The sequence below is a fragment of the Antedon mediterranea genome, chromosome 9 (genome assembly GCF_964355755.1).
Source record: "Antedon mediterranea chromosome 9, ecAntMedi1.1, whole genome shotgun sequence".
Lineage (NCBI taxonomy): Eukaryota > Metazoa > Echinodermata > Crinoidea > Comatulida > Antedonidae > Antedon > Antedon mediterranea.
In genome coordinates, this window is record NC_092678.1 from 13,036,904 (window position 1) to 13,056,441 (window position 19,538).

The 19,538-nt window shown below is 32.9% G+C and overlaps 2 long non-coding RNA genes across 2 annotated transcripts; one reads left to right on the forward strand and one right to left on the reverse strand.

Moving 5' to 3' along the window:
- Nucleotides 1–1,830: 1,830 nt before the first annotated feature.
- LOC140058961 (uncharacterized) lies at nucleotides 1,831–4,529 on the reverse strand. The gene is made up of 3 exons (XR_011847083.1): nucleotides 4,318–4,529; nucleotides 3,392–3,420; nucleotides 1,831–2,958 (listed from the first exon to the last, which is right to left on the reverse strand). It is a non-coding gene; the product is annotated as an uncharacterized lncRNA (long non-coding RNA).
- Nucleotides 4,530–5,277: 748 nt separating this feature from the next.
- On the forward strand, nucleotides 5,278–10,401 carry LOC140058962 (uncharacterized). Its single transcript, XR_011847084.1, has 6 exons — nucleotides 5,278–5,321; nucleotides 5,592–5,621; nucleotides 6,285–6,311; nucleotides 6,510–6,536; nucleotides 9,007–9,120; nucleotides 10,267–10,401. It is a non-coding gene; the product is annotated as an uncharacterized lncRNA (long non-coding RNA).
- Nucleotides 10,402–19,538: the final 9,137 nt, after the last annotated feature.

Here is a 19,538-nt window from a genome sequence, read left to right on the forward strand (position 1 = left end):
AAGGCTGTAATTTAACTTTAAAAACATAACTCTGTGTCGCTATATGATATATTAATTTATCCAACAATGTACTGATATTGTATGTATGCCTGTTAGGGGTATATCAGTGATGATTGTATTGATACTTATCTTTTTTCGCTACTTTTTTCGTTGCTTAAAAAAGAAAATTAGGCTATTATTATATTTGAAGAGAATTTATGTTTCGGGGGTATGGAAGGGGGAAGGATATACCGGGTTTTTTTATCCTTTGTTGGGTGGGTTTTCTTTGTTTCTCTTTTTTTATTTTATTTTATTTTTACTCTATAACAAAAAAAAACTGAACACATATGCTAATTTTAACACGAGGTATGATCGAACAATTGGTAATCTGAATACAAAAGTAATACGCATTGCCACAGCACAGGGCTATTTTGGACTGCGATTACATACAAATTTTACTTTACCTAATGATCTTGGAAAATGTAGTTGCCCACTGATAATTAATAATAAAAATTACTGGATACTTGAGGTTAATACTAATTACGACTCTTTCATTTCGGCCGGAACATGGTGTATAGACATTGTTGGGCCCCTTAAAAACTTCAGAAAAAATACTGTTAAAATAAAAGAAAATATAGGAGAGCAATCAAGTAAACTTATAATCGTCTGTAATAAAAATTTAATTAACATAAAATGCAAATTTTACGAACGTAGTAAAATACAATGCAATAGAATCAGTCCGTTACTCATCGAAGCTAAAACAATTTTTGGACTGCTATGGTTTATGGTTGTTGCACAAAACAACCATTATGACACCATATATACCCTTGCTTTATTATTTTATCTACCGTTATATATAAACAAAATAAGTAAAAAAATAACAATAAAAAATGTCTAATAATAATAATACGCTATCAATAGTTTCAATGAACTGTCGAGGTCTAGCAGAAAAATAAAAACGCAGAGATGTGTTACACTATCTAAAGTCAAAAAAATACAATATTATTTGCCTCCAAGATGTACACTTCTCGGCAGAAACTGAGTCACTTGTTAGATTGGAGTGGGGCCTTGATTGTTTTTTTAGTTCATATCGTAGTAATGCAAGGGGAGTCGCAATCTTTTTCAATAATAACTTTCCCTACACTGTTACAAAGCATAAAAAAGATAATGATGGAAATATGTTAGCTTTGGAGGTAAAGGTTGACGATCTAAAATTTACGCTAATCTCAATTTATGGGCCCAACAACGACACCCCCGGTTTTTACGACAAAATGAGGGAAGTTGTTTTAGAATATGAAAACCCACATAATATCGTTTGCGGCGACTGGAACTGTATTTTGGACAAAAAATTAGACTGTAAAAATTACCTAAAACTTAATAATCCAAAGGCAAGAGAAAAGATAATAAATATTTGTAGTGAATTTAATCTTACAGATGTTTGGCGTGTTTACAACCGAGATGAACAAAAGTTTACCTGGAGACAGAATAAATTCAATAAACAAGCCAGGCTTGATTATTTCCTAATCTCATCTGAACTTAACAGCAAAATGCTGGATTGTAATATAAAACCAGGTTACCGAACCGATCACTCACTCGTAGATATTAAAATGACGATGAACCAGATAAAATATGGGCCAGGATACTGGAAATTTGACAATACCTTATTAAAAGATATTCAATACGTGCAACAAGTTAAAGAAACCATAAATAGAGTCCTAAAACAATATATAGTGCAAAACGAAAAAGATAATAAAGATGCTAATAAAGCGCTGTTTAGCATCAGTGATCAACTTCTTTTAGAAATGATATTAATGGAAATTAGAGCAAAAACAATTTCTTACGGGGCTTATAAGAAAAAGATTGAAAATAAAAAAGAAAAAGAATTAGAAAGGGAAATAGAAAAAATAACACTTGATATCAATAAGGGCGACGCCACGTTAAATGGTACACTAGAAATTAAGTCCGGCGAACTTATGAGTATCAGAAAAGTGAAGATGGAAAGAATAATGATGAAAACTAAACTTAAATGGATCGAAGAAGGCGAAAGGCCGACCAAATTTTTTCTTAATATGGAAAAGAAAAATTTTGTTGATAAAACTATAAATAAAATAGTAAAGGAAAGCAACAATAGTATTCTGCAAAACACAAATGAAATTCTTGTTGAGTCTAGACAATTTTATAAAAACCTTTATTCCTCAAACCACAATACAGATGATGAAAAAAATATTGTAAAACTTCTTAAAACTATGAATACATTACCAACATTAACAAAAGAACAACAAAATAAAATTGAAGGGCCAATTACTTATAACGAACTTTTAGTGGCTCTTAAGAGGTCACAAAATGGAAAGTCACCTGGTATTGACGGCTTTAGCTATGAGTTTTTTAAGTTCTTTTTTGCGGATTTAGTTTACTATCTTTTGAGAGCTATTAACGAGTCGTATAACTCAGGTCAACTGTCAACTTCCCAAAAGTCAGGAATAATTACTTTACTCCCTAAGAGGGATAAACCCAGAGAGTATCTAAAAAACTGGAGACCTATTACCCTGTTAAGTGTCACTTATAAACTTGTTTCGTCATGCATTGCAGAACGAATAAAATCGGTCCTTGATATATTAATTAGTGAACAACAGAAAGGATTTATTAATGGGAGATATATAGGCGAAAATACAAGACTTATGTATGATGTTATTCAAATTTGTGAAAAGAAGAAAATCCCTGGTCTGCTTTTACTGATAGACTTTGAAAAAGCGTTCGACTGCATTTCTCACACATTTGTTAACTGCGTTCTTAAACATTTTAACTTCGGACAATCCATTCAAAAATGGGTGAAAGTACTATATAAAGATGCAAGATCCTCAGTTCTTGTCAATGGCTTTCTCTCCGAATCATTCTTAATCGAAAGAGGATGTAGACAAGGGGATGGGCTGAGTCCATACCTGTTTCTTCTGTGCGCAGAAATTTTATCCTCAATGATATCTGAAAATAAACAAATTAAAGGAATATCAATTGCAAATCATGAGTATCGATTATCTCAGTATGCGGACGACACTGTATTGTTTCTTGACGGTAAAGAGAAGTCAATGCACGAAGCATTTAAGACTCTCGACGTATTTTCCAAAATTTCCGGGCTAAAAGTGAATGTGAACAAAACAAATGCTGTCTGGGTTGGCTCTTTTAAAGACCGAGGTGACTCAATATGCGAAAACTATAATATAAAATGGATCAAACATGGAGAACCCTTTGAATCATTGGGTATTCGGTTCAGTACAAATTTAAATAAAATGGTAGATTTGAACTATGAAGACGTATATAAATCAATTAAAAATACAATGAGACATTGGTCAAAAAGAAACTTAACTGTTTTGGGAAGAATCACGGTAGTGAAGTCTTTATTACTGTCCAAACTTACCTATATCCTTTCGACATTACCCGATCCCCCTGAAAATGTAATAAAATCACTTAAGTCAGAACTATATCGTTTCATATGGAAAGGGGTGGATAGAATATCCAGAGATCAACTTATACAAGAAAATAAATTTGGAGGCTTACGAATGGTCGATATAAACGCATATATTCAATCGGTAAAAATCACGTGGGTTAGACGGTTAGTAACGTCCAATGAGACGGGATGGGCTCTTTTAGTTCCACTCGTGTTGAATATTCATAAAACTTGGCTCATAGAAGGCGGATCATCGAAATTAATCAAATTAGCGAAGGTTAAGCCTTACAATGCATTTTGGCTGGATGTAATAAAGGCGTGGTGCGTATTTGTGAAACACAACACTCCTATGAGCACCGAATCGATATGTAGACAAACACTCTGGATGAATGATAATATTAAAGTCGGCGGAGAAAGTATCTATTATAAAAACTGGAGTAATCATGGGGTGAATTTTATAAATGATTTAGTTGATAGACATGGAATAACTCCATTAAAACAACTTAGTAAACGTCATAATCTTAACATCAACTTTCTTCAATATGAAGGCCTAATACATGCGGTCAGACAACATACGTCTTTATATCAAATTTCTCCAAAAGGAAAAATAAATAGCCCACTACTACCTTTTAACCTTAGCGTAGTAATAAAAAATAAAAAAGGATCAAAGCTAATTTATAATACTCTAATCAACTCTAGAAAAAAACAATCGAAAGCTAAAATTAAGTGGGAGAAGGCATTGGATACTTTATATGTTGATAAAGAGTGGGAAATTATTAATACCATGTTTTTCTCACTTACTATGTCCACACCACTAATCTGGTTTCAATATAAAATTGTGCATAGAATTTTAGGTAATAACTCCTTTTTGTATAAAATTGGGAAAATTGACTCACCTTTATGTGCTTTATGTAAAGCAGAAACAGAAACCTTAATACATATTTTTGCACAATGCTGTGAAATTAAAATATTTTGGAGAAAGATTAAACAATGGTTGAAATCATATTTTAATATAAATGTAATTATCAACCCCGAATTATGCCTTTTTGGAGTTAGAAAAAAACCATTTAAAGCCCTAAATACTATTTTACTAATTTGTCGACACTACATATATAGCTGTAAAATGAGAAAAATTAAGCCCAATATTGTTCGATTCGTGAATGAGATTAAGTTACACGTTAAACAAGAAGAATTTATTTTGAAAACCAAAGGGGAGCATCATACTTACTTAAACAAATGGAGTCCTTTCTTGGAAAAACATGAACTTATTGACTGGTAACTTTGCATTAAAAAAAAAAGGACTTAGTACTGTTTTTTATAATATGTTTTTTAATCCTGAATTATTTATACACTTTTATGATCTGTTTATTTAGTAAGTTATAACTATATATTTGAATAAGAAAGTTTTATGTTTAATTAAATTATTTAGTTGAAATATGTTATAAAAAAAAAAATTTGACAACAAATTATTTATAGACTTTGTTTTTAAGAAAAAAGAAAAAGTAGATTTATATTTATTACATCATGAAATTATTTATAGTTTGTTCTTAAGAGAAATGTATATTATATATTATTATTATTTAAAAAGTGTTATTATTTATATTGTGTATTACTATTAATAAGAAAGTGTTATTATTTTAAGCTATTTTTTAAATTTAAATATGAAAGTGTTCAATAAAAAAAAAAAAAAAAAAAAAAAAAAAAGATTAAAAATATACTTGTTATTTTGCTGTTGATATATAATTATCTTTTAACCTTTTTTTCCTCTTGTTAAAATTACCTTAATGCTTCCTATATCCACAAATTTATATTGAGCATTGAGTGCATGCATTATTTTATGGAATTTATTGTTTTGTAGGACTCACATTCTCAGAATTAAAGAAACTTGTATTACTCTCTGGTAAGTTCAGCAGCTGCACTTTTTGAGATTTCCTTTTCAATCCAACTGTCATAAAAAATTGCATAGGGAGAATATTTTGTATTAGTTTTTCTCATACACTATGCCACAAAATAATGTTTCAACAAATTAAATACCTATGCTTCTAATATACATTTCTATTTTAAAATAAATAAACACATAGGCCTACTGATTAAAACATTTTAGATAAAATTAAATGAAGTTCGAATTAATTATTTTCTTTTAAATGGTAAAATAATTGTTTATTTTCAGCACCAACACCTCATTCAAAATTTAAAAGAAGTAAGTTTATATTATTATTATTTCATTTAAGATATACAAAGTCAATAGAAAATGTTAGGAAATTGGAGAAAAAAAAATATAAATAATATATTTGAGACAATTACATTTATTAAAGTTATTCAAAGAGAAGACATTGCTGTTGATTTATATTGATCATTAAACCTTTTTATTCTCCTGTTAAACTAAACTGCTTCCTTATTATCCACACATTGTGCATTGTATTAACATTGCTTTTGCGTTGTTTTTATTCATTTATTCTTTGAGGGCGCACACCCTCACAACACAGATGTACTTTCATTAATTAACGTGTTGATATTTCACTAAACCTTTCTCTGTTAAAGTATAATAATATTATTGTACATAATAGGTAGCCAAACGAAAGTGAGATTCAAAAACAGCCACAGCATTACAACAAGTGGTCATTTTTTGTTGTTTTTTTATCATCCAAATAGAAATTTCGCCATAAATAAGAAAAGAATTTAAGACAAATTTGATTGACAAACCACCTAATAATTATGAAAATGTTTCGTTTTTTTTACACTTCCTTTTAAAACAATTCCTTTCAACAAAAATGTTATTCAATAACAGATATTACATATCTATTAGGTTTTTGCATATAACATAATTATTAAATTTGTCATTTGACTCTGCTTCATTACTTAGCTAACAGACAGACAACACAAGCAACTAGTAAGTTAATCATTTATATTGGGTAATGAGAATAATAAAAATAATGTTATTAGTATTATAAATACATAACGCAACGTATCACGATGATTGTGTATTTGTCTTGAATATACATACATGAACATCGTACTCATAACCACCACTAACCACAATGTTAGATTTACTTTGTTTTATAATGTTTTGATAATAATTGACTTTCAGCAACCAGACAGACAACTCATGAACCCAGTAAGTTGTTCTATTTTGTATTACATGCAATGTAATACTTTCATGTTATTACAAACATTAATCCAAGAGTTCGTAGTGTTTCTAACTTGTATAAACAAACATTTTGTAAATATAACTTAATATGCCATTTTTAAAATCTTATAATCATACAATGCTAATTAATTTAAATCATTGACTATCACTTCAGCAACTACAATATAGTCCAGCATGAGATTTAGGCAAACATTGGATATGTTGTAGAATAGACATCACTGAATCCAAAAATGATTTGCTCCATTTGTGTTTTCATGCGCAAGAGGGGTTGACTGCCATTTGATAGCCATTTCAAAAGGCCTCCATTTTGAACAAAATTGGTAACTGGTAACCAATTATCTACCAATGCTTATATTGCTGAATGTGAAAGGCTTCGCAGTATTCGTCACCAACAGAGTAGTTAAAACCTAATTATTTGAACATTTATTGTTACTTTTATAATTGAATTTCTATCTCCATAACATCTTTTAATGGCATAAACAAAATATTGTCAAAAAAGCTGCCATTCTTAAATGTCTGCCAACCCCCCCCCCCCCCCCCCCTCCCCCCTTTGCGTATGAACAAATGGAGTAAATACTTGTTGGATTCAGTGATGTCTATTCTACAACATATCACATTTTTACAAAATATATGTAAATAAAAGTTAAAGAAAAGTGTTTGATTGGTATGTGCCCATTTTAGATAAAATGGTGGTCATATTGGATAAAATGGCAGCCAGGTTTGGCATAATGGTGGCCATTTTAGTTTGTTCAGTTAGAAACATGATGTGAAATATTATTTGAATTTTTATTGTTACTTTTATGATTGAATCACTGAATCCAAAAATGATATGCGCAAGAGGGGTTGACAGACATTTGATAGCCATTTCAAAAGGCCTCCATTTTGAACAAAAATATTTATTTAAAAGTTTATTTTATTTATTTTTATTTTTCATTTTATTTCATCAAAACCAACAGCAACGAAAGTTGCTACTTAAACTTATGGCATTAAAAGATGTTATCAAGAGAGAAATTCAATCATAAAAGTAACAATAAATGTTCAAATAATAATTATTTCACATCATTTTTGTAACTGAACAAACCAAAATTGCCGCCATTATGCCCAAAATGGCTACCATTTTATCTAATATGGCCACCATTTTATCTAAAATGGCCACATATTTCAATCAAATATTATATAATATATATAACATTTTATTTGCATTTGTATTTGGTAAAAATAGATAAATGTTGTAGAAGACATCACTGAATCCAAAAAGTATTTGCTCCATTTGTGTTTTCACGCGTAAGGAGTTGGCAGCCATTTCAAAATGGCCTGCATTTTTGGACAAAATTGTTTAAAATATTGTATGTTTATTTTATTTATTTTTATTTTTTATTTTATTTCATCATAACAAAAGTAAACTTATGAATTGGCTGACTCACCTTAAACACGTGGACGTCCAAAAACTCCGTTATAAAGATGTTATTAAGCGTGATCTGTTTTCGTTTAATATTCCCACTGGTTCTTGGGAAAATCTTGCCTCCAACCGAACATCATGTCGTTCTAAATTGGTAACTGGTAACCAATTATCTACCAATGCTTATATTGCTGAATGTGAAAGGTTTCGCAGTATTCGTCACCAACAGAGTAGTTAAAACCTAATTATTTGAACATTTATTGTTACTTTTATAATTGAATTTCTATCTATAACATCTTTTAATGCCATAAACAAAATATTGTCAGAATAGCTGCCATTTTTAAATGGCTGCCAACCCCTTTGCGTATGAACAAATGGAGTAAATACTTGTTGGATTCAGTGTGTCTATTCTACAACATATCAACTTTTTACAGAATATATGTGAATAAAAGTTAAAGAAAAGTATTTGATTGGTATGTGCCCATTTTAGATAAAATGGTGGTCATATTGGATAAATGGTAGCCATGTTGGGCATAATGGCGGCCATTTTAGTTTGTTCAGTTACAAACATGATGTGAAATATTATTTGAATTTTTATTGTTACTTTTATGATTGAATTGCTATCTCGATAACATCTTTTAATGTCATAAACTTACAATATTTTAAACAATTTTGTCAAATATGACGGCAATTTTGAAATGGCTGCAAACCCCCCCTTGCGTCGTATGATAAAAAATGGAGCAAATACTTTTTTGGATTCAGTGATGTCTATTCTACAAGATATCCAAATTTTATCAAATATAGCAAAAAAAAAAAATGCAACCTTCCAAAATATCCTAGACTATAGACAGACAGCATAGGAAACGAAAGTTATATTTATAATACAAGTACAAAATAATCAATCATTCTCCCGGTACGCTATTATGTTGTTTTACTCATTACGTCAATCATTAGTTAATCAGGCATAACGAAGTGTAACTAGTGCCATAAAAGTTTCAGAATAAAAGTTTCATTCATTAATACATGACTGCCTTACAGGCGTTGGTGATATTCAATATCTTGTTAGAATACCGGATTCTAACGAATACGTTTGTTTCAACATTGAAGGCTACCCAGGCGATGTTTATAGTTTAATTCAAGATCCTAAACGAGGTATGTAACGTTTATAATATATTATATAATATCTATATCATAGTAGCATATCAGTCAATATGTGCTTTATTGATTCTACAAAGTTATGAAAAAATTGAATTTTTACAAACTTGTATTATTGGTAAAATTTGTATCAATAATAGCATTTTATTGACATGGGATATGTTTACCATGGTTTCTGCTAAACGAATGCAACACGTCTTTATTTATTAGCTTTCTTTGATTTTACAACGTTTTTTTTTAAAGCATTCATATGAACGGTCTTCAGAGATGTATTCGTTTATATGATAATTATTCCACGTAAACTAGCATTGTTTGTTCTTATTTTGTCTTTTGTCCTTGCTATGAAAGGACATGGAGGTTTAGTGCACTATAAAAGTCAACATCAATAATTATTAAATTGGTAAACCTCATGTTTGTATGACCGTTTCAAATTTACCTCCAGGCATCAAAATGCACAATACGATTTGCTGTGAATGTTGGGGTTCATAAAGGCTACTTTTATATATCTTATCTCGCTTTTTTGTTCTTAATTTATAATCCAGCGCGACTGTAAAGTCATATAACGAAGTTAAACAGTTTGAGATCAATCTTCTGACAAAGTTATACAATCTTATGTTAACAAGAATTAGAGATTACATGCAAACAAAATTCGTTTGTTTATTCATTTAGCATCAATACAAATAAAAAAGACATAACAATTGGAATATTAAAATTGAAAAAAAAAAACAAATTAAATGGATGGATGGACGACCATAAAATCGACATGTCAATTTATTTCCAATGGGGTCCATTGCAAGAGAAATCGGAGATGTGAAAGTGGACAATAACAATAGTTATCTGCCAAGTGCAGATAATTAAAAAACAAATTGTAAATTAATAAGTCTCCTTTTCAAAGAAAACACAAACTATGACGATGAATAGGCCTAATATTTCATTGGCGAGTGTGACCATCAATCGCAAAAATGTTAAAGAATTTGATTGTGATAAAACGAACTTGTGTTCTAACCAACATCAATATCTGTGGTGGTATGTTTTTTGTTAAAGTAAATTATCGAATTATAGCGTGATATGATATAAATTGTATGTTTTTACATTATAAATTAAATTAATAAGTTATTATTATTTTTTTTCTTCATTTTTTAGGAATCAATATTTTTGGTAAAATTAGTGTTAAAACTTATTATCAAAATTCAGAGCACCAGAAACATCCCTTGTTAAGAAAAATAAACTTTGAGTATAGAAATGCAACGATAGTCGTAGCAACGTCATATATGAAAGTGGAAGACGCTGTCCTCAATTGGCAAGACATTCATTGGCGGGGTGACCAACATTTATCACTAACCGTAAAAAATGACCAAGTTCGGGTAATGATTGGTACAGATATTACCTTGGTTGTCATACGGTATAGGTATCCACGTGGAAGCTCTAATCAAGTGTATTACTTGGGATTTTATGTTGAAGTTGAAAGAGGTTTCTCCGATGAAGTACATGGCTTAATTGGTAAGAATTAATGTGTCACTCAGGACGTACGCTAAACGTTTCCGAGACAAGAAATATAAAGGCTGCTATACACTAGGACGTTTGACAATTAAAGATAAATAGAAAATATACATTTTTCTTAAACAAACAAAATAAAATTAGAGAATTGTTTTATTCTAGAATTATTTTTATATAAATTATTAAAGCAAAGCAAAATACGTCAATAAGAACAATAAATCATTGTATCGCCATGATATTGTTGCTCTTATTATCCTTTTATTGTAATATTATTATTACAAAGACAGCGCAAATGATTATCCAAACGTTTTTGTTTGAGGAATTGATACATATGTATCTCGTTACCTTCTTGATAGTATCAAGTGGTGCTTTCGCGTACTTTAAATGATAATAATATATTTATATTAATAAAACGCCAATTTTATATATAGAAGTAGGCCTACGTTATCAAACTTTTAATTAACTGTTTGTACTATTGTCATTCATAGGACAATTTTATAGCAGAGATCACCGTATAACCCGTGACAAAATATACGCCGATAAATCTACTATCAAAACCACGCTAATTGTGAATTCTCGTCAAGTTCCCGTGACACTGAAACATGCTGACGAACCTGGGCCTGGTACAAAACAAATTCGTCAGTGCTGGTTTGCAGAAAACAATGGACTGGGCCTAATAGACGGCTTGCACGGAGACTACCTGGATGTCTAAAATGTAATCACACGACGTTTGACAGGTGTTTCTATATGATTCAATAGTAGGCTAGTTTTCAAATATAATATCTAGAAAATAAAAATTGATTAACTTTAAATATAATTAATATATATCCACACTTACATTATTAAAAAAATAAACTTACTCTTAATGTAAAATAATAATACTGGCAATACCTTATAAAATACCATTCATTTTCTTGAATCCCAAAATTAAAGTTAGAACTGTTAATTTCAAAAGCTTTGTTTATTAGTATGATTACTTTTAATTGTTATATATGGTTAGATTTTATGATAATTGCGTTGTACAATCTAGTAAACATTTCCGTATAATAACCAAGCATTGTATACATCGAATTTTTTATATTATAGATGTTACGATAAATAATATAGTAGGTCTAATAATATTGTCTTCATCCATAATTAGGTTTTAAAAAGTGCTATTCTTATACTACGGTCAAGCATAGGATATTCTGTAATGTAATTACAGGGATAAAATAAATTAAAAAAACAATATCTTAATTTTTAAAACATACACATAATGAGTATTGTGATACAGTTTTAATAAGGTGTGATGCACAACAAGTTTTTAATAAAAGTTGAAGGTTGACGTTGTAGCGTGTAGACGTGTGTCGCTGAGCTATCTGCAAGACACCTCTATTTTCCTTATTTTCGTTGTTTAACTTGTTGATGTGTCTTATTTAGCGATTACTAAGTGTTGCTTGTTGGTTTAGATGATATTTTGATGAATTTTGATGGATTTTTGTGCTTGTACGTTCATAATTTAGCCGTTTTTGTGCTTGTCGCCGGTTTGGTCTTGTTTTTTTTTTTTTGGACACGGCACGGTACGCAATGACAAAGGAACTGCATATACAGGTGGAGGTAAACAATAGACCGGCTTGTATGCATACCGGTAGCGATTCTCGGCCTAGAAAACGACCAAGAAGGAAACGCGGAGGTGTTAAGCTAAGAAGGAAAATTGATACAAGGGTAACTTTTCGTTCAGTAGGAAATAAGGTGACCCAAGGTCGTAATATTGGAAATTTGATCCCATGCATCACAGGGGATTTAGTTGCACCGACAATTATGTATACGAATGCGTGGTCATTAAAGAATAAAGCAGACGAATTTCACTGTACCTTAAAGAAACATAATGTAGATGTAGCGATAGTCACTGAGACATGGCTAACAGAGGAAACACAAGGTATTGTTAACTTTTGCGATTATAAAGGCGTTTTTAAAAACAGAACTGATAAAATCGGCGGTGGCGTAGCATGCTTTGCAGCGGACCACCTGGAAATCCATCCGATTGTTACGCATACTGATTGCAAATTCGAATGCCTATGGTCAAAAATTAGCTATCGCTCTACACAGAACAGCAAAACGCGTTCTATATATATCGGAGCTATTTACTACCCGCCGTCTGCCAACTACCCCAACCAACTTTTAGAGCATGTTGGAAATGTAATTGATAGTATTTATGGAATGGATAGATTGGCAAATATCATAGTACTTGGTGACTTCAACCATCTAAACACTACCTATATGCAATCTGAATTAGGTATGGAACAAATGATTGATTTTCCTACCCATAGGAAAAATAACATACTTGATAAAGTGTTCATGAATCGACCGGAGAGATACAGTAAAGCCACTAAGTTGGCCCCCTTAGGACGTAGCGACCATTGTTGTATACTATTGAAACCAATCCATGTTATACCTACCTCTAACTACACCACTTGTACTATCCAACCGTATCGTAACTCGTCGGTTAGATCATTTGGATCGTGGATCACTGCCCATGACTAGTGCCATGTTCTTGATAGCGAATCAACAAGTGTTAAAACAAATGAATTTCTTACTGTGCTTAATGGGAAATTTGCAGATTTTTTTCCCCGTGAAATCGATTTGCCATAAGAAAACCGATAAGCCGTGGATGACGCCGAGAATCAAGAGATTGATTGTAGAACGACAGTTGGCCTTTTCTAGTAACCATACCCAACAATGGCGAAGGATACGTAACTCCATACAAAGAGCAATTACGCACGCGAAGGAGAAGTTTTACGCGACCTCATTAAAGTGTCTAAAAAGCAATAGCCCTGCTAGATGGCACAAAGGAATTGTGAATCTCTGCAATCTAAAGAAAAAGGACACGTTTAACATCCCTGGTCTATCAACGCAAGTGGCTGTTGAAGTAATTAACCAACATTTTGCCACGATTTGTAGTGAACTTTCAGCACTTCACATTACAAAACTACCAAGTTACTTACCAGCATCGGAACCCCCACCCGTTATCTACCCAGGACAAGTGAAATCTGCAATCGATAAGTTAAACATACAAAAAGCAGGACACCCAGAAGATCTACCGATCAGATTAATTAAGGAATTCTCATTTGAACTCTCTTATCCATTAGCGGACATTTTTAATTCTTCTTTAAATGAAGGTAATTTTCCTGAACAATGGAAAAAGGCTACTATAATACCAGTTCCTAAGGTTCCAGATGCTAATAATTGTAATGACCTTCGGCCTATATCCCTAACACCCATTTTTTCTCGGATATTTGAAAGCTTTTTAGCGGAGTGGGTAACTAATGATATAAAAGATTCTTTAGATAGTAAGCAATTTGGTTGTCGTAGAGGCTCGTCAACTTCACACTACCTCGTAGACTTGATAAATTCTATTGTATCTGACCTGGAGGGGGGTAGCAAATATTTAAACTTATGTGCTGTAGACTTTACGAAGGCTTTCGATCGTGTGGATCATAATGTTGTCATAAATAAATTAATATCCATAGGAGTGAGGCCGTCCATTCTTCCTACCGTTTGTAGTTTCCTCTTAAATCGCACATGCAATACCAAAGTTAAGGGAGCCACCTCTTCAAATTCTAATATTACTTGTGGGGTGCCCCAGGGCACGAAGTTGGGTCCCCTTCTCTTTTTGGTATTAGTCAATGATGTTGCTGAGGGAACTGACAGGCGGTAGAAATATGTGGACGACCTCACTCTTAGTGAAGTAGTTAGAAGTAGTGATAGCCAATTGTTGCAGGACACTTTAAATCAACTTGATGATTGGTGTTTGATAAATAGAGTCCTCCCCAAGCCATCCAAGTGCAATGTGATGCGTATTTCCTTCCTAAAGTCCGACTGTCCTCCTCCCAGTTTCAATCTAAATGGCCATGATCTTAAATGTGTAAATCACATTAAACTGCTTGGTGTCACCTTGCAGGATAACCTTAAATGGGAGATGCATATTCATGATATCGTTGCTAAAGCATGTCGACGTTTGTACACTTTGATTATACTTAAGAAAGCCAAGGCGCCTTGTAAAGATTTACTACAAGTATATACTTGCTATATACGTCCTTTAGTTGAATATGCATGCCCTGTGTGGCACAGTTCAATTACGAAAGACCAAACTAAGTCAATAGAAAGAGTTCAAAAAAGAGCTCTACGAATCATTTATGGCATGAACTATGTATCCTACGAGTCTGCTCTTCCATCGCTAGTTAACAGAAGAGTCCAACTCTTACTGAAATTTGGTAAAGGAATAATAAAGTCCGATACATTTAGAAGCATTCTTCCACCTGTTCGTGACATTAGCAGAACCCTGAGGTCTGCGAGTAAGCCTCTACTCAAAATCCCGTTTGGTCGTACAGAAAGATTTAGATCTTCACCAGTCCCTTTTTTAGTCCAACTCATTAATGATGAATATTGAATAGGCTGGCACTATTTTAACTTACAGGTGGACCAATTTTAATGTGGTAAATTATTATTATTATTATTTTTTTTTTTTTTAAACTAGTTTTACCTTTTATACATAATGTATTTATATATTTTTATCAAATTTTGTAAAATACTACTTTTCAGCCTTTTGGCTGCCGTTGTATTTTGATGTCTTTTTATGAATAAATATACCTAAATGAAAGGGTGTCAATAATCTAGTGTAGAGTGACCAAATCATTCAAACAATTAGTCGTCAGTGAAATTACATCAACATAAAAAAAAGTAACTACATAATTATGCACAACATGAACCATCCAACGAAATCCCATTTTTCCAGTATCCACAAAAATAGAAGTTGGGAATTGCAATGATGTCATTTTTGTCCGATAATAATTGCTGTTGTTGCCCTAGAGAAGAAGCACACATTCTGGTTAATCTTGAAGTTGTATACACAATTTATAACGTCATATAACGCTTCACCTCATTACTGTTGTACTTCAATTGAATGTTTTTCTAACCTTTTTTGGCTTATTAGTTTTAAACTACACTGTTTTAACAAAGAATCCGATGATATCAATTTTTGTGAGTGTGATACATCTCGACCGAGTGAGTGGCCGAGCGGTTAAGACAGTGGAACCGTAATTACGTAGCCATAACATCGGCAGGGGTTCGAGGCTCACTCAATCCATGGTTCTGGTGATAGAACGAGTCTTCTCGGATAAGGACTATAAACCGTAGGTCCAGTGTACACATCTAGCTCGTGTGCACTTTAAAGAACCTAGTACATCTTTCGAGACGAGTAGGGGGTTACACCGGTGTATTAGTACATCACAGCCACTGATCACCAACTGGGCCCTCTTGGAGACCAGTCTTGACTGAAGAGGTTACCCAGTATAAGTATATATTTCAATTTCAAATTTAAATCTTAAACATATACTTTAAACATTATCAGAGGTGTTTTGTGGACAAATCTGCATAGGCTTACTATAAGCTCTTGTGGTTTAATCTTGCCAAACATTTTAGTAAACATACCAAATATCATTGCTATGTGAGGCTAATTACGTTTTTACGTTGTATGAATGCAAATTTTTAATCTAAACCGAAGTGATTTCATTGCCTTCAAAAGAGAAAAATAATTTCTCTCGATTTTAATTAAGTATTTTTTTACAGGAATGCAATGGGAAAGATTGTCAGATAAAGTAATAATATAATTCTCTACAAATGCACATAAGTTAGTACAAGCAAGAATGTTACGTATACTTACAGTAATAGGGTCGTTTACAGATAAACGCCAAGTTAGGTCTCAGTAAAGCCAATATCCTTATTAATCACAATAACGTTTTATCTACATTATATTTTCTCTCTTAATTTTTGTCCTTGGCACGATACTATATCCCTCAATAATACAACGGGTTAAAGGTTAAAATGATCCGATGATCATTAAGAACCGTTAAAGCTAATTAAAAATTCGTGTAACGTGAATCCAGCCAAGGGGCATGTTGGAATCCTATATAAATAAATGCATTTATAATGTGATAATTGTAAAAAAGTTATGTTGTGGTGCTCTTGGATAGAGTGTATTAATGCCTGTGAGGTGTCTGAGATGGGGATTTGTTAGAAGACCAGGCCACGTTGTGTTGTGGTGCTCTTGGATAGAGTGTACTATACTGCTTGTGAGGTGTCTGAGATGGGAATTTGTTAGAGGATCATGTCACGTTGATGCCTGGCATAATCTATTAATCCGCAGTTTGGGTAAACGGGCTCTGTGATGGATATACTAGTAACAATGAGAAGCAGCAATGTTGGAAATTATAACCAGACAATGTTGCGCCTCTCATTTCCTATGTTGCCATTCAATTCAATGTATTCCAGATTTTACAATACAAACAATAACATACATCACATATGCTAGACCCGGGGGACTCCAGCAGCCGAACATTTTGGTTTATATTTTATTTTTTGTATTTTAAAACAAAAGAAATTAATTATACTAGAGGGTGAGCTCGATCTCCCTCTAGGAAGTGCATACGATAGTTCTCGGAATGATAATGAATCGGGTAAAAAGGTTTTAGAACGCCGTTCTCCTTGTACGTTTTCTGTCGGTTACCATTTGAAGAAGGTGCTTATTCGAGAGATATGTTTGTTTATTGCAAGGTGAACTCATCGTGAACGCGGAAATTACTTTGACCGCGTAGAATTGAAATTGAGTTGAAAATCTACCGTTGAAATCATAAATTTTGTTAAAAACTCTTTATAATATCTTCCTAAGATAGAAATATGGAACAATATCGTAATAGTGAAAACTAATGTATCAAATTTACATTTCACGGTACATCTGAGATAGATCAGGTAGGTATCCAAGGCGGAGATTACATCTGAGATAGATCAGGTAGGTATCCAAGGCGGAGATTACATCTGAGATAGATCAGGTAGGTATCCAAGGCACAGATTACATCTGAGATAGATCAGGTAGGTATCCAAGGCAGAGATTACATCTGAGATAGATCAGGTAGGTATCCAAGGCAGAGATTACATCGGAGATAGATCAGGTAGGTATCCAAGGCAGAGATTACATCTGAGATAGATCAGGTAGGTATCCAAGGCAGAGATTACATCTGAGATAGATCAGGTAGGTATCCAAGGCAGAGATTACATCTGAGATAGATCAGGTAGGTATCCAAGGCAGAGATTACATCTGAGATAGATCAGGTAGGTATCCAAGGCAGAGATTACATCTGAGATAGATCAGGTAGGTATCCAAGGCAGAGATTACATCTGAGATAGATCAGGTAGGTATCCAAGGCAGAGATTACATCTGAGATAGATCAGGTAGGTATCCAAGGCAGAGATTACATCTGAGATAGATCAGGTAGGTATCCAAGGCAGAGATTACATCTGAGATAGATCAGGTAGGTATCCAAGGCAGAGATTACATCTGAGATAGATCAGGTAGGTATCCAAGGCAGAGATTACATCTGAGATAGATCAGGTAGGTATCCAAGGCAGAGATTACATCTGAGATAGATCAGGTAGGTATCCAAGGCAGAGATTACATCTGAGATAGATCAGGTAGGTATCCAAGGCAGAGATCAGGTAGGTATCCAAGGCAGAGATTACATCTGAGATAGATCAGGTAGGTATCCAAGGCAGAGATTACATCTGAGATAGATCAGGTAGGTATCCAAGGCAGAGATCAGGTAGGTATCCAAGGCAGAGATTACATCTGAGATAGATCAGGTAGGTATCCAAGGCAGAGATTACATCTGAGATAGATCAGGTAGGTATCCAAGGCAGAGATTACATCTGAGATAGATCAGGTAGGTATCCAAGGCAGAGATCAGGTAGGTATCCAAGGCAGAGATTACATCTGAGATAGATCAGGTAGGTATCCAAGGCAGAGATTACATCTGAGATAGATCAGGTAGGTATCCAAGGCAGAGATTACATCTGAGATAGATCAGGTAGGTATCCAAGGCAGAGATCAGGTAGGTATCCAAGGCAGAGATTACATCTGAGATAGATCAGGTAGGTATCCAAGGCACAGATTACATCTGAGATAGATCAGGTAGGTATCCAAGGCAGAGATTGAGATAGATCAGGTAGGTATCAAAGGCACAGATTACATCTGAGATAGATCAGGTAGGTATCCAAGGCAGAGATTACATCTGAGATAGATCAGGTAGGTATCAAAGGCACAGATTACATCTGAGATAGATCAGGTAGGTATCCAAGGCAGAGATTTGTACCAAAGTTGTTCCATTGTGCTCGCCTATGTCAGAATTAACCATAATTTATAAATAGATGCGCTTAATGTGCTGTTGCGGCATTAATAAAACATACTTAAAGCAAACTGTCGTTGAAAAAATAGTCAATTAAACCGTTAGTGGTTAGCAAAGAACAAATTATTCAATGCATAAGGACGTTTATTATTGTTTATATAACAATTTGTGGTTTCAAATATTTCCTTTTTAGGTTATTTACATCAAGAGAGACCTACCACCACCGGCACAAGTGTTTTGTTTTATTAAGAGTTGTCACCATATACCAATGCAAGTACATCCTAGTAATGAGAAACTTATCGGTTTCGGACTAACAATAATATTTAACGGAAGTTATTCAGCACTGTTGTTCCATCGATATCGTTATTATTGTTAAAGTGGCGTTATCGTATCAATACAATAGCTGATAAATATTGTAAATATAATACATAATATCAACTTACAAGATTCGTACTGCTTGTTAATCATATGCCATATATGTAGTAGTTGAGGCGGAAGAATACATGTCGTACAATCGATGACTGGTTCACAGGACCACACTGAGAACCCTAACCTCATTCTATTCCTGATTGGAATTTTCCACAATATACGTACGTTTTGATAACTCTTAAATCGATATTTGTTAGACACGTTACATAGTCTATATACTACTGATAATGTGTTTTTGATCAATTTTATAAAATGATTAAATGATTGAATTGT